We start from the raw sequence: 11371 nt of genomic DNA, 5'->3' as shown, positions 1-11371 counted from the left end.
ATCTTTCGTAGCTGTCTACATACAACCATAGAGCGAAGTTGGCACTAAAACCGCACTCAATGAGCTGTATTCCACCAATAAGCAAACAGAATAACGCTCACCCAGAGGCGGCGCTCCTGGTGGCCGGTGACTTTAATCCAGGGGAACTTAAAACAGATTTACCAAATTTCTGTCAGCATGTTAAATGTGCAACCAGAGGGAAAATAATTCTAGACCATCTTTACATCACATACAGAGACGCGTACAAAGCTCTCCCTCGACCTCCAATTGGCAAATCTGACCATAACTCTATCCTCCTGATTCCTGCTTACAAGCAAAAATGAAAGCAGGAAGCAGCAGTGACTTGGTCTATATATATACTCCTACCCCGGTCAACAGCACTGCACTCCCCACAGCAACTCGCCCAAGCCTTCCCCATTTCTCCTTCTCCCAAATCCGTTCAGCTGATGTTCTGAAAGAGCTGCAAAATCTGGACCCCTACAGATCAGCCGGGCTAGACAATCTGGACCCTTTCTTTCTAAAATTATCTGCCGAAATTGTTGCCACCCCTATTACTAGCCTGTTCAACCTCTCTTTCGTGTCGTCTGAGATCCCCAAAGATTGGAAACAGCTGTGGTCATCCCCCTCTTCAAAGGGGGGGACACTCGACCCAAACTGCTACAGACCTATATCTATCCTACCATGCCTTTCTAAGGTCTTCGAAAGCCAAGTCAACAAACAGATTGCCGACCATTTCGAATCTCACCATACCTTCTCTGCTATGCAATCTGGTTTCAGAGCTGGTCATGGGTGCACCTCAGCCACGCTCAAGGTTCTAAACGATATCTTAACCGCCATCGATAAGAAACATTACTTTGCAGCCGTGTTCATTGATCTGGCCAAGGCTTTCGACTCTGTCAATCACCACATCCTCATCGGCAGACTCGACAGCCTTGGTTTCTCAAATGATTGCCTCGCCTGGTTCACCAACTACTTCTCTGATAGAGTTCAGTGTGTCATATCGGAGGGTCTGCTGTCCGGTCCTCTGGCAGTCTCTATGGGGGTGCCACAGGGTTCAATTCTTGGACCGACTCTCTTCTCTGTATACATCAATGAGGTCGCTCTTGCTGCTGGTGAGTCTCTGTTCCAACTTTACGCAGACGACACCATTCTGTATACTTCTGGCCCTTCTTTGGACACTGTGTTAACAACCCTCCAGGCAGGCTTCAATGCCATACAACTCTCCTTCCGTGGCCTCCAATTGCTCTTAAATACAAATAAAACTAAATGCATGCTCTTCAACCGATCGCTACCTGCACCTGCCCGCCTGTCCAACATCACTACTCTGGACGGCTCTGATTTAGAATACGTGGACAACTACAAATAATTAGGTGTCTGGTTAGACTGTAAAATCTACTTCCAGACCCATATCAAATATCTCCAATCCAAAGTTAAATCTAGAATTGGCTTCCTATTTCGCAACAAAGCATCCTTCACTCATGCTGCCAAACTTCCCCTTGTAAAACTGACCATCCTACCCATCCTCGACTTTGGCGATGTCATTTACAAAATACCCTACAAAATACCCTACTCAACAAATTGGATGCAGTCTATCACAGTGCAATCCGTTTTGTCACCAAAGCCCCATATACTACCCACCATTGTGACCTGTACGCTCTCGTTGGCTGGCCCTCGCTTCATACTCGTCGCCAAACCCACTGGCTCCATGTCATCTACAAGACCCTGCTAGGTAAAGTCCCCCCTTATCTCAGCTCGCTGGTCACCATAGCATCTCCCACTTGTAGCACACGCTCCAGCAGGTATATCTCTCTAGTCACCCCCAAAACCAATCCTTTCTTTGGCCACCTCTCCTTCCAGTTCTCTGCTGCCAATGACTGGAACGAACTACAAAAAGCACTGAAACTGGAAACACTTATCTCCCTCACTTGCTTTAAGCACCAACTGTCAGAGCAGCTTACAGATTACTGCACCTGTACATAGCCCACCTATATTTTAGCCCAAACAACTACCTCTTTCCCTACCGTATTTAATTTATTTATTTATTTTGCTCATTTGCACCCCCCATTATTTTTATTTCTACTTTGCACATTCTTCCATTGCAAATCTACCATTCCAGTGTTTTACTTGCTATATTGTATTTACTTTGCCACCATGGCCTTTTTTTGCCTTTACCTCCCTTCTCTCACCTCATTTGCTCACATCATATATAGACTTGTTTATACTGTATTATTGACTGTATGTTTGTTTTACTCCATGTGTAACTCTGTGTCGTTGTATGTGTCGAACTGCTTTGCTTTATCTTGGCCAGGTCGCAATTGTAAATGAGAACGTGTTCTCAACTTGCCTACCTGGTTAAATAAAGGTGAAGTAAAATATAAAAAAGGTCAGATGAAGCAGATGCTAAACTACAGGACAGTTTTGCTAGCACAGACTGGAATATGTTCCGGGATTCTTCCAATGGTATTGAGGAGTACACCACATCAGTCACTGGCTTTATCATTAAGTGTATCAAGGACGTCGTCCCAAAAGTGACTGTACGTACATACCCCAACCAGAAGCCATGGATTACAGGCAACATTCACACTGAGCTAAAGGGTAGAGCTGCCGCTTCAAGGAGCGGGACTCTAACCAGGAAGCTTATAAGAAATCCCGCTATGCCCTCCAACGAACCATCAAACAAAGGCAAAGCATCAATACAGAACTAATATCGAATCGTACTACACCGGGTCTGACGCTCGTCGGATGTGGCAGGGCTTGCAAACTATTACAGACTACAACGGGAAGCACAACCGAGAGCTGTCCAGTGACACGAGCCTACCAGACAAAATAGCTTCTGTGCTCGCTTCGAGGCATGTAACACTGAAACATGCATGAGAGCATCAGCTGGTCCAGATGACAGTGTGATCATGTTCTCTGCAGCCGATGTGAGTAAGAAGTTTAAACAGGTCAATATGCACAAGGTCGCTGGGCCAGACGGATTACCAGGACGGGTACTCCGAGCTTGCGCTGACCAACTGGCAAGTGACTTTGCTGACATTTTCAACCTCTCCCTGTCTGAGTCTGTAATACCAATGTGTTTCAAGCAGACCACCACAGTCCCTGTGCCAAATAACACTAAGGTAACCTGCCTAAATGACTACCGACCCGTAGCACTCACGTGAAATTCCATGAAATGCTTTGAAAGGCTGGTCATGGCTCACATCAACAACGTTATCCCAGAAACCCTAGACCCACTCCAATTTACATACCACACCAACAGATCCACAGATGATGGAAAGCCCCCTCCTGTACTCCCTGTTCACTCATGACTGTACGGCCAGGCATGACTCCAACACCATCATTAAGTTTGCTGATGACAGAACAGTGGTAGGCCTGATCACCGACAACGAAGAGACAACCGATAGGGAGGAGGTCAGAGACCTGACCGTGTAGTGCAAGGACAACAACCTCTCCCTCAACGTGATCAAGACAAAGGAGATGATTGTGGACTACGGGAAAAGGAGGACCGAGCACGCCCCCATTCCCATCGACATGCTGTTGTGGAGCAGGTTGAGAGCTTCAAGAACCTTGGTGTCCACATCACCAACAAACTAACATGGTCCAAGCACATCGAGACAGTCGTGAAAAAAACCTATTCGGCCCGTTGTGCCAGTAAGCGAAAGGATGCTGTATCGAATCCCTGAGCTGACAAGGTAAACTTCTGTCTTTCTGCCCCTGAACAAGGCAGTTAACCCACTGTTCCTCGGTAGTCCGTCATTGTAAATTAGAATTTGTTCTTAACTGACTTGCCTAGTTAAATAAACTAACAACCAGGCAACAGACCACAGATACAACATGGTCAATGCAGGAAACCCTTCTATTGTCTACACACCACACAGTAAGACTATTTCTTGGTTAAGGCTGACAATGTAAGCCTTATTTCCAGCAATACAATTATCTGCAGGATGAGATCCATTGCTCCTCCATCACCGCTTACACTTTTGATGTATGGACTTGACAGGTCAAACATCAAAAGAGCATTCCCCATCACCCTTCTTCCTATTGCCGTTTTATTCATGCTGATCAGAGGGAGCCTGACAGCAGAATGATCTCAAGAGGCCATTACTATGTGACATATTAGACAGCTCATCTGCCTGCACTGGATGGATGGAATTCTGTGAACCTCCAGCAATGCCTAAGATGGGCACTTTCAGCATGTTAGCCTAAATTATTACCATCATTTCCTTCAGGCAAAGGGTAAGGTTGCAGCATGGCTGGTGCTAAGTGACGGTCATAGAGCCAAAAGTAATGATCGTAACGCCATTATGGAAGACGATGATTAGCTGGGATGCCATATTTCATTTACACCTCGATCACAAGGAAGAAATATGCTCCATGGGCAGAAGACCAGGATGTGACAAGCAGCCAAGACCTACCAAGAGACTGGGACTAGCTACCTCTTAAGCAACAGCGACCATAGTACAGAAGCTGCACTGCCACTGCAAGGGAAGGTTGTTGAAAAGGGGTCACATATTGTTTTAGGCCTCTTTGGCGAATGGACTAAAAAGTTATGCCCAGGCCCTGCCATAGTGAAGTATGTCTTCCTCTGGTGAATAACACTGAACAAAAATATAAACGCAACATGTAAAGTGTTGGTCCCATGTTTCATGAGCTGAAATGAAAGATGCCATACAGTTTCCATGTGCACAAAAGGTTTACTTCTCAAAATGTTTGTGCACACATTTGTTTACATCCCTGTTAGTGAGCATTTCTCAATTGCCAGCATAATCTATCCACCTGACAGGTGTGACACATCAAGAAGATGATTATTAAACAGCATGATAATTACAGAGGTGGACTTTTTTCTGGGGACAATAAAATGCCACTCTAAAATGTACAATTTTGTCACACAACACAATACCACAGATGGAAGTGTCATGCTGACTGCAGGAATATCCACCGAAACTGATGCCAGAGAACTGAATGTTAATTTATCTTCCATAAACCGCCTCCAATGTCGTTTTAGATAATTTTGCGGTACCTCCAACCGGCTTCACAACCACAGATCACGTGTAGCCATTCCAGCTCAGGACCAGCACATCCAGCTTCTTCACCTGTGGGATCGTCTGAGACCAGCTACCAGGAAAGCTGATGAAACTATGGGTTTACACAACTGAAGAATTTCTGCACAAACTGCGAGAAACCTTCTCAGGGAAGCTCATCTGCACCTTGTTATCCTCACCAGGTTCTTGACCTGACTGAAGTTCAGCATCGTAACTGACTTCAGTGGGAATTGTCTACCTGCTGATGTGCATTTTGTTGCTAACCTTACTTTGCTACCTGCCAACTTTACGTTTTTAACTTTTTAATTGCAATTTATATTTTTAGTTTTTCCCTCGCTCAACTTTTTTTATCCAACTTTTTCACTCCGGACGCTTTATCTGGACGTGGTTCGTCAGGACCTCCACCAGCTGAAGCTAAGTAGTAACATTAACCTCTCACAGTCCCCGCACCAGGACAATTTTCTCATGGCTTCTGGAAGGAAATGGTGTAGGAATGCTCAACCGGTGTCGCTCATTCAGCCGACAGAAACTTTCAACTGAATCTCCCCATTAAGCAGCACGTTGGAGTCAGAGGCCGAGCCTTCTCTGGTCTCTACTGTGAGAAACCTTCTCTAGTCGTGTAATCTATGCAGCCTTCTCAATCACTTTTTATAGCTACTGTTTACTACAGGCCTCCTGGGCCATATACAGCATTCCTCACTGAGTTCCCTGAATTCCTATCGGACCTCGTAGTCATGGCAGATAATACTCACATTTTTGGTGACTTTAATATTCACAGACACACTCCAAAAGGCTTTCAGAGCCATCATCGACTCAGCAGATTTTGTCCAACATGTCTCGGGACCTACTCACTGCTACAGTCATACTCTTGACCCAGTTTTGTCCCATGGAATAAATGTTGTGGATCTTTATGTTTTTCCTAATAACCCTGGACTATCAGAACACCATTTTACTACTTTTGCAATTGCAACAAATAATCTGCTCAGACCCCAATCAAGGATCATCAAAAGTCGTGCTATAAAATCTCGGACAACCCAAAGATTCCTTGATGCCCTTCCAGACTCCCTCTGCCTACACAAGGACGTCATAGTTGAAAAATCAGTTAACCACCTAACTGAGGAAATCAATTTAACCTTGTGCAATACCCAAGATGCAGTCGCACCGCTAAAAACAGAAACAAATTTGTCATGAGAAACTAGCTCCCTGGTATACAGAAAATACCCAAGCTCTGAAGCACGCTTCCAGAAAATGGAACGGAAATGGCGCTACTGTAATGCCCGGGGTGTAGTGGAGGAAGAAGTCAGGCGCAGGAAACAGAGACTTCAGAGTAGGGATACTTTTTTATTCACCACCACGGTGAAAACGACGCCACTCAAACAAATGCCCCAAAACACAGGGGAACTAAACAGTCCAGAACAACACACGTACACGCAAAACCGTGACGTACAGGCGTGTACACGAGTACACATAAAACAATCCCGCACACCCAGCAGGCGGGCCGGCTGGATAATAAAGCCCAACCAATTAGCCTAACTAAACACAGGTGTCACTAATAAACAGACAAGGGGGAAAAACAGATCAGTGGCAGCTAGTAGGCCGATGACGAATACCGCCGAGTTCCACCCGAACAGGAAGGGGAGCCACCTTCGGTAGGAGTCGTGATAGTACTGTGCATTATCGAAGAGCCCTTACTGCTACCCGATCATCCTATTTTTACAACTTAATTGAGGAAAATAAGAACAATCCCAAATGTATTTCTGATACTGTCGCAAAGCTAACTAAAAAGCAGCATTCCCCAAGAGAGGATGACTTTCACTTCAGCAGTAATAAATACATTAACTTCTTTGAGGAAAAGATCATGATGATTAGAAAGCAAATTACGGACTCCACTTTAAATCTGCATATTCCTCCAAAGCTCAGTTGTCCTGAGTCTGCACAGCTCTGCCAGGACCTAGGATCAAGGGAGACACTCAAGTTTTTTAGTACTGTATCTCTTGACACATTGATGAAAACAATCATGGCCTCCAATCCTTCAAGCTGCTTACTGGACCCTATTCCAACTAAACTACTGAAAGAGCTACTTCCTATGCTTGGCCCTCCTATGTTGAACATAATAAACGGCTCTCTATCCACCGGATGTGTACCAAACTCACTAAAAGTGGCAGTAATAAAGCCTCTCTTGAAAAAGCCAAACCTTGACCCAGAAAATATAAAAAACTATCGGCCTATATCGAGTCTCCCATTCCTCTCGAAATATTAGAAAAAGCTGTTGCGCAGCAAATCACTGCCTTCCTGAAGACAAACAATGTATATGAAACACTTGAGTTTGGTTTTAGACTGAGACTGCACTTGTGAAGGTGGTAAATTACCTTTTAATGGCGTCAGACCTCTGCATCTGTCCTCGTGCTCCAAGAACTTAGTGCTGCGTTTGATACCATCAATCACCACGTTCTTTTGGAGAGATTGGAAACCCAAATTGGACTACACAAACAAGTTCTGGCCTGGTTTAGATCTTATCTTTCAGAAAGATATCAGTTCGTCTCTGTGGATGGTTTGTCCTCTGACAAATCAACTGTAGATTTCAATGTTCCTCAAGGCTGTTTTAGGACCACTTTTGTTTTCACTATTTATTATACCATTCGGAAACATAATGTTAACTTTTACTGCTATGCGGAAGACACACAGCTGTACATTTTGATGAAACATGGTGAAGCCCCAAAATTGCTCTCCTTGGAAGCCTTTGTTTCAGACATAATGAAGTGGATGGCTGCAAACGTTCTACTTTTAAACTCGGACAAAACAGAAATGCTTGTTCTAGGTCCCAAGAAACAAAGAGATCTTCTGTTGAATCTGACAATTAATCTTGATGGTTGTACAGTTGTCTCAACTAAAACTGTGAAGGACCTTGGCATTACTCTGGACCCTGATCTCTCTTTTGACAAACATATCAAGACTGTTTCAAGGACAGCTTTTTTCCATCTACATAACATTGCAAAAATCAGAAACTTTTTGTCCAAAAATGATGCAGAAAAATGTATCCATGCTTTTGTCACTTCTAGGTTAGATTACTGCAATGCTCTACTTTCCGGCTACCCGAATAAAGCACTAAATAAACTTCAATTAGTGCTAAACAATGCTCCTAGAATCTTGAATAGAACCCAAAAAGTTGATCATATTACTCCAGTGCTAGCCTCTCTACACTGGCTTCCTGTTAAGGCAATGGTTGATTTCAAGGTTTTACTGCTAACCTACAAAGCATTACATGGGCTTGCTTCTACCTATCTTTCCGATTTGGTACTGCCGTAAATACCTACATGTACGCTATGGTCACAAGACGCAGGCCTCATTAATGTCCCTAGAATTGCTAAGCAAACAGCTGGAGGCAGGGTTTTCTCCTTTAGAGCTCCATTTGTATGGAATGATCTGTCTACCCATGTGAGAGATACAGACACGGTCTCAACCTTTAAGTCTTTATTGAAGACTCAAATCTTCAGTAGGTCCTATGATGGAGTGTAGTCTGGCCCAGGAATGTGAAGGTGAAATGAAAGGCACTGGAGCAACAAACCGCCCTTGCTGTCTCTGCCTGGCCGGCTCCCCTCTTTTCAAAGGGATTCTCTGCCTCTAACTATTACAGGGGCTGAGTCATTGGCTTACTGGTGCTCTTCCATGCCGTCCCTAGGAGGGGTGCGTCACTTGAGTGGGTTGAGTCACTGAGGTGATCTTCCTGTCCGGGTTGGCGACCCCCCCCCCTCTTGGATTGTGCCATGGTGGAGATCTTTGTGGGCTATACTCTGTCTTTTCTCAGGATGGTAAGTTGGTGGCTGAAGATATCCCTCTAGTGGTGTGAGGGCTGTGCTTTGGCAAAGTGGGTGTGGTAATATCCTTCGTGTTTGGCCCTGTCCGGGGGTATCGTTGGACAGGGCCACAGTGTCTCCCGACCCCACCTGTCTCATACACCAGTATTTATGCTGCAGTAGTTTATATTTCGGGGGCTAGGGTCAGTCTGTTATATCTAGAGTATTTATCTTGTCTTCTCCAGTGTCCTGTGTGAATTTAAGTATGCTCTCTCTATTTTCTCTCACTTACTCTCTTATTCTCTCTCTCTCTCTCTCTCTCTCTCTCTCTCTCTCTCTCTCTCTCTCTCTCTCTCTCTTTTCATTCTTTCTTTCTTTCATTCTGTCTCTCGGAGGACCTGAGCCCTAAGACCAAGCCACAGCACTACCTGGAATGATGACTCCTTGCTGTCCCCAGTCCACCTGTCTGTGCTGCTGCTAAAGTTTCAACTGTTCTGCCGGCGGCTATGGAACCCTGACCTGTTCACCAGACATGCTACCTGTCCCAGACCTGCTGTTTTCAAATCTCTAGAGACAGCAGGAGCGGTAGAGATACTCTGAATGATCTGACATTTACTCCTGAGGTGCTGACCTGTTGCACCCTTGACAATCACTGTGATTATTATTATTTGACCCTGCTGGTCATCTATGAACTTTGAACATCTTGGCCATGTTCTGGTATAATCTCCACCCGGCACAGCCAGAAAAGGACTCACCCCTCATAGCCTGGTTCCTCTCTAGGTTTCTTCCTAGGTTCTGGCCTTTATAGGGAGATTCTCCTAGCCACCATGCTTCTACACCTGCATTGCTTGCTGTTTGGGATTTTAGGCTGGGTTTCTGTACAGCACTTTATGACATCAGCTGATGTAAGAAGAGCTATATAAATATATTTGATTGATTGATTGAAAATGCTCACCTTCGATGGCCACTTGAATGCTGGAGAAGTGTGCTCTTCATGAATGAATCCCGGTTTCAACTGTACCGGGCAGATGATATGCAGTATGAATGGTGTTGTGTGGGTGAGCGGTTTTCTGATGTCAACGTTGTGAACAGAGGCGGTTATGGTATGGGCTGGCATAAGCTACGGACAACAAATAATTGCATTTCAAGTTCAATGCACAGCGATACCGTGACCGATCCTGATGCCCATTGTTCGTGCCATTCATCCGTCGCCGTCACCTCATGTTTCAGCATGATAATGCCTAGCCCCATGACGCAAGGATCTGTACACAGATCCCAGTTCTTCAATGGCCTGCATTCTCACCAGACATGTCACCCATTGAGCCCGTTTGGGATACTTTGGATTGACTTTTACAACAGCGTGTTCCAGTACCCTCCAATTTCCAGCAACTTTGCACAGCCATTAAAGAGGGACAACATTCCACAGGTCACAATCAACAGCCTGATCAACTATGTGACGAAGTGTTGCGCTGCAGGAGGCAAATGGTGGTCACGCCAAACACTGACCTGTGACCAACAGATGCATATCTCTATTCCCAGTCATGTGAAATCCATAGATTAGGGACTGATTTCCTTATATGAACTGTAACATCTTTAAACATTTTGCATTTATATTTTTGTTCAGTCTAATTACATTTAGTGACAACTCATTCACAGATGACATTAGATTCTGTGAACCTTGATTTGCTTATTAAGCACAGGTTTATTTTTATTTAACCAGTAAATTAAGAACAAACTCTTATTTTCAACAACAGCCTACGCAGCCAAACCTAGTCACTGGGCCAATTGTGCACTGCCCTATGGGACTCCCAATCACAGTCAGATGTGATACAGTCTGGATTCGAACCGGGGACTACAGTGCCAAATCTTGCACTGATATGCAGTGCCTTAGACAGCTGAGCCACTCGGGAGTCCACTTTCCACAGGTGAGTTGGGTTGGGATTTTGGTTCTCTCCCACTGGGTTTTAACACCAGCGATTCTCTTTCGGAGTGGATTCCACAAAGAGTTGACTTGTTATTAAAGAAGTGTGCTTTATTAAAAACGTATTTCAACAAGAGGGTCTCGTCCATCATGAGTTCTACGCAGCGTTCCATTATTATTAGAGTAGAGTTATCATTCCCGTCTGGAGAAACACCACTCAGACAGGAAAAGCTATTGGGCCCAAGACAGAAAGATATATACTAGTCCAGTCATCTCTTGATGAATTACTGCTTCGGCTGAGTTTTTTCACTGGTACTGTACTTAGGGTTGCCAGTGATATATACCAAATAGCCTCAGGCTGGTTGGGAGGTGCTTTGAGTCAGTCTGTCAAGAGAGCCAGGCTATTTGACAGTCTGTCCCAGGTAGACAGGGAGAGAAGACGGTGGTATAAAAGACAATCCCAGACGGTGTCCTTTGAATTAAATAATGTTTTATGCCATTTTCCTAAATGATTGCAGCCCTCTACACATTAGGTCATGGGACAATATGTGATTTAACATAACAAAATCTCCCTGTGTGTCACATATCCTAAAACCTGTTAGTTGAGCTCATAG

The sequence above is a fragment of the Oncorhynchus masou genome, chromosome 5 (assembly GCF_036934945.1).
Source record: "Oncorhynchus masou masou isolate Uvic2021 chromosome 5, UVic_Omas_1.1, whole genome shotgun sequence".
Classification (NCBI taxonomy): Eukaryota; Metazoa; Chordata; class Actinopteri; order Salmoniformes; family Salmonidae; genus Oncorhynchus; species Oncorhynchus masou.
The sequence above is the reverse complement of the archived record's forward strand: the minus strand, read 5'-3'. Positions refer to the sequence as shown.